Below are 6,000 nucleotides of genomic sequence, written 5' to 3'. Positions count from 1 at the left end.
AAAATGGAGATTGAAACATGTATCTTTGGAACAGTCATCCAGCCTGAACCTAGCTATGTAGACTGAAAATTAAAAAGAGAAAGTCTATGCAAACCTTTTAGAAATATCATCAGACTATTTTAGCTACAGCCTATCAAACTCCAATTCTGATTTGAAAATTTTACTTTTTTTTAACATTGCTTCATCAAACACACATCCAGTTCTTCRCTATATTTCAAAAATTTCTATCCAGGTTCAATATGTTTTGGAAATCATGTTCTGGCTACAGATGAGGAAAAATATTCCCCATTTATTATGGGGAAATCATGAATGCTGAAAAGAGATTTGAACACAGAAGTTGCTTCTGAGAATTATCCACACTATCTATCCATCTTATACTGAGATCATAATCATGGAAATCAGAGCCACTGTGTAATGCTCAGCTACATGGTTGTATTGCAGAAGATGCGTCCTCTGCTGGAGGCCTTAACCTTAAAGTATTCCCTTTGCTATAGCAGTCTAAATCTGCTTGTTTCATGTTTTTTGCACTAAGGTATATGATTCTTTATTCATCTGCAATGAATTTCATAGCCATTCATCTTYGAATATAGTGGTTCTCTTCCCTATTATTCCACTTGCCAAGCATTAAGACATTTGGTGGCTTGAAGTAGAGCTTCCAGCAAGCTTCRTCACCTGTGTCACTCACATAAAAGAAAGACAGAATCCAGGGTGCATGCCTAACATCTCTAGCTAGACCACCTCTTTTTCTAAATCATTTTTTTGTTTGTTTCCTACTTTTTAACCATTTTCAAAATCTGATGTGCCRGTCTCACATTTATGTCATGGCTCACCACCTTAGGCACAAACTTTTAATGTGTCACTCTGACAGACATTTACTGATAATCTAAGCACTATATTTACTATACTGGCCTGCTCTGGCTGTAATAGTCACAACAAATTACAAGGCAGGGAAGCATAGCACTCCTTTCCGATACTTGGTTGTCTTTGGTCCAGCTGTGCTTTTCCAAATCCCCAGTATTAGATCCTTTCAAAGAGTTTCTAAAACTTCCTTTATCTCCTTGCAGTTCCCTGAGGTGCTGAGATACATCTCCTTCTCTTAGCCCTTTGCTCCCCTCCTCAGGCTCTGGGATTTGTCTTCTATACTCACAACTGTTTCCAGCTCCTTGCAAGTCAATAAAACTTTTAGGTCATAGTGAATCTACTTTGCCTGGGTTCCTGCATCATGTTAGCAAGCATGGTAACTGTTACCCAGATATTTCAAAAACATCCACTGCTTTCATRAAAACTTTCCAGATTCCTGCTCTGACATGAAAGAGAGAATGTAGGATGAATTGTTTTTTAACTATGATTCCTAATTTCATCTATATTTTCAATATAGAACAAAAACATAGTACCTATTACAAAAGATGAATAATAGTATAAAATGTTATACATTGTCACCCCCCWAGAAAAAGTATATGACTGAAAATATCAATAGATACTACAATAGCTGGAGTAATATTATGGAGACAGCCTTCAAGCTTAAAAACAGAAAACTTCCCATCAAAAGAGGGAAAAGAACAAAACTAGACATTTTCTTCCACCTGTCCTACGCTAAATAAAACCGGAAGAGGACCATGGTCTCTGAAGTGCTTTGCAGAGCAAAATTCTCCAGATTACGCTACTTAAATTGTCTAGTCTCCTTCCAAAAGCCCTTGAAGATCCATCCCCAGCCTTATATATGGGTCTAAGTAGGTAGAATGAATCATTCTCTCAAGGAGACAGCCTCACTAATCCCTGAAAAAAAAGGACTTAGATGATTAGCTAGGTATTTCACTTTCAGATAGTGAAAATTAAGTGGAATGAATTACTGCTTGAAACTGCCGAGGAGAATTCCTCCTAAAAGTTCACTAAATCCTGTCTCTTCCTAAACTGCTAGAAAGGTACCTTTTATACATTTCTCAGTGCAGTATGTCTGGATGGGCCACAGCCATGTTTTGGGGCTCTTTTGCTTTGAAAAAGAGACGAAGCGAGTGGAGGCAACGCCCACGGTGTTGCAGTTAAGAGGAGGGCAGTGCTCCACGGGGCTCCAGCTGTACAACACAGCTCTTAGGGTCTTTCTAAATTTTAAACTCTTCTGCTGAACACATTTCCCTTTGCTAACTCTATTTTGTTTTTTATTGGCATCATTTATGTAAAGTGGTAAATAACAAGCTGTCAGGGTTCCCTTCCTGAAAGTTATGTTGTCAATGTATCCCTTACCCTGCACATTATGTATCGTTTGATGTTATCTAGCTAGTGTTAACTCCTGTAAAGCTGTTGTGAAATCACTGATGGAGAAGGATTCTAGCCTGGCTGGATCATTGGTCTCTTCCCTCGTAGCATTTTTTTCCTATAGCTGGCATGCACCAGCATAACAGCTAAAGAAGCACAGTAATGTTAAACATCTTGCCTAAAGATCTATGTGTGTTTCGTAGATGACTGAGACACTGGAGATATTTATAAACCTACCCGGCAAGTAAACTTCATTTAAAAAATACAGGCACAACAACAGCTACTCTTGTAGATTACAGAGAATGTAATTAAGGAGTCTCAGGGGTCCGACAAGTTTCTTGCTGGGAAAAAGAACACAATGTCTTGCAGAAACCTTTTGCCTAGAGTGGCTTGACATATTGTGCTATTTTCCTGTGAATTATATGCTGTCATTTAAACATAAGAGCATAAACCCACCAAATTTCTAAAAAGCTTTTAAAATTTTAATGTATATGAAAAACTTCTCTCTTGCTTGATAAATGGTTCCAAATAAATGTAAAATAAATCTTGGTGTATGTACCATGCACAAAAGAAAGTAAGAAAAGCAGAAAAAAAAAGAACCCAAAGCTTTATTTTTCTCGAAGCTCCTAAAACCYTCTGTGATTTTTACTAGTACCAGATATAATATGACAAGATAACTCCCCAATAAAAAAGAAACTCAATCAAAAAATGTTTAGCAAAAAAACCAAAACATTGCTAGAAGTAATAAATCAATAGACRTTGGGGTTTTCATCATAGTTTTCACATTAAAGGACTCCAAAAAACAACGGTTATCTAAGTTATATCTGAATTAAATTAAGTAGTGATTGAAAGAAAAGATGCAGCAATACCTTGGAACACCAGGAATTAGATTAAATGAATGAAATATGTGTACCAGTGATGTCCTCATTCCTTACTTCTGCAAAAATTCTAAAAAAACCCCTCATATTCATTTATTATATTTAATAAGATATGCAATCATTTTATCAGGCAAATATTCTTATAAATATAGAAATATTTAACTTTAATTCTATTCCCCATTGCATTGGTTTTAATATTCAATATCACACTAATATAAAATTAAAACCTCAAAATCACATTATTAAACCAACTATACTATTAGAAATATAAAACATGTTTACTCTACCAAGAGAGAAAAAGACAACATATAAATATAAGACGAATAGTCAGACACCTCTTTATTCTTTTATAAATGTTTTGAGAAGAGCCAGGCAGAGTTGCTCAAAAGTTCTCAAAATCTGTTGTTCCCACTGAACAGTTTCAACACAACTTTAGCAATCAGTAAAATCATCTTAAAGTATTTTACTTTAAAGTATTATAAGCTATAYGTTTTTAATATGCCTTAGGAGTCTCAAAAACAAACAAAAAACAAAAAGATCTGCAAAACTGCTTAAAGCTTTCATATAAACAACATTTCAGAAGTAGCAATGTTTAGACTATTCATTTATTATTTAGAGTTCATTAAATCATTCTGAAAAACAAACAAAAAAAMCCCTTGCCTTTTTATGCATTCTTTAACCAACTGTAATTTCAGTATATTCTGAAATATATATGATTTTGACAAATAAGCATGCTGTTAGTGGAGGAAGATAAAATCTATTATCACATCAGTGCAGTAAGTCATAAGGACAAATCCCCTGAAGTCTGCTACTCAGCAGAGCAGCTATACACACCCAAGAAGTGCTTGCAGAGTCAATTCCTAATCTTATGCTGAAACAAAACAGYATTTCTCTGTTTTCTGAAACCTGAGACAAACAGCTAGCTATTTAAAATTGCCGTAACTGAAAGATCATGGAATGTGAAAGTACTTTAAAATGGTTCTGAACGTGGAATAAGCAGCGAATTTAAGATCTCTGGAGCTAGCAAAGTAAGTTCAGCAATGTAGCTTCCCAGATAGAAACACATTTTGGAGAGGGAGTCCGGARGCAAAGTCCGGAAAGTGATACTTGGGAAACTATAGGAGAAGAATAAAGTGATTCTTCATCTTTCCACATTTCGTTTCAGGTACATTTATGTGTATTCGTATCAAAATACGGTAAAAAATGATTTGTCTGTTTTCTTCAAACAGCACAAAGAGCCACCCCTGAAAAAAAGCCTTTTCCCAATTCCTTCTTTTCTTCATAGAACTTTAGCCATCAAAATTAACAAATATTACTTCATTTTTAACACCTTAATTTAGTTTTATTTTAAAATTTTGATCAATTTTGGATTCTTAAAATCAAGTACTTTTTGGAGTGCCACATTTACATTCCCATGAGGAATCTTAGCTATCTCGATACATTAGCTTTGTCCAGTAGCAAAGCTAGCAACATTTTTTTCCTGGGAATTATATTATATAGCATTATTTTCAGCAGGTCCAGGGTGTACTCACTTTCTTTGACTCTTCTGGGAGGTTATGACTGTTTCACTTTCTCGGTGTTTCCTTAYATAATATATGCACATTTTAATAAAAATGCTTGCCTAAAGTGTTCATAGAAACACAGATTTAAGAGAGAAAATGTATGTGTCAGACTTGCCTTTCTTTTATATGGGTATGACTCAGTGAACTTCAGTGGTGTTCCTCCTGACATCTACCACTGGAAAGAAAAATCTGAATTAACTCCCTTTTTCACTCCCATGCAGGCTGCTTATCCACTAACTGAATGATTAATCAGCATTTCACGCTACTGTTAGCCATTCCTGGTTGTGGACATTCTTTGTAACACTGGCAACGATTAATTATTATTTTTTTTCTTTAATAGATTATTTCCTTTTTAGTTCCCGCAAAAGAAAAAAAAATCAGGAAGGATAGGGAAAAAAAAGAAAAGAAAAGAAAAAAGAAGAAGAAAAAACTTACGGGATTAAGTTGTTCTCACGGGGTTAAACAATCCTAAATGTTTTATTTATCTGACTTACAGGAGCCAMGCAAAGGCACGGTGTTACCCCGTACGTCGCAGCCCTCGGGAAGAGCGGCTGAGGCGGCCTGGCAGCTCCCGCGCGTGCAGCGCGTGGGCCCCGCCGCGGGAAACGAGGAACGAGCCTCGCCGAACCCCAATGCCAGCCTCGCGTCACGGATGCGGCAGGCTGCATTAGACGGGTGACTGCAAGTTGAGAGGAGGAAGCAAAAAACGCCGTTCCCCTTCTAGCAGCGAGTTCAAACGTTCATCCTGTCCTTTCCGTGAACCCGCTATTTGTGGCAAACTCTTTTAACCTATATATAATTCATGAAGAAATCCGTACAGAATAACATTTCAGACAGATGATTGCGTGGCAGATTTTTAGAATCAAGAAAGCTTCAAGTTKTCTATGCTCATGTCACTGGAGCTAGAAATGTATACTGTTATAGTCGACCCAAAGTAAGCCTCCTGCTACAGCATCTAAAAGAAAGTAAGTATAAGTAAGCTAYGACAAATGCATACATTGCCAAATTATTTTGCATTATCCAGCCTGCATTCATATGGAAAAAACACACTAAAAAACCAAGCCTTTGCAGTTCTTGATTTTGCTGTGATTGTACTGGGGTACACTGTGATTGGGATTACTGAACARCATGGTACTGCAGCAGTCCAAAAATTTGTAATCAAAATTTGTTTTCTTTTTCTATGGAGAAATCTGGAAGTSATTAAAAACATCTCTTCACATTAATTAAATAAGAGAGTTTACAGAATTCAGCCTCCAGATTCACCTAAATTTTCTCTCCATATTTCCTGTGTACTATTTATGTTCACA

Source organism: Rhea americana, unplaced genomic scaffold (assembly GCF_003343005.1).
Source record: "Rhea americana isolate MKP2758 unplaced genomic scaffold, rheAme1 scaffold_63, whole genome shotgun sequence".
In the NCBI taxonomy this organism is placed as follows: Eukaryota; Metazoa; Chordata; class Aves; order Rheiformes; family Rheidae; genus Rhea; species Rhea americana.
This window is presented reverse-complemented; position numbering follows the sequence as displayed.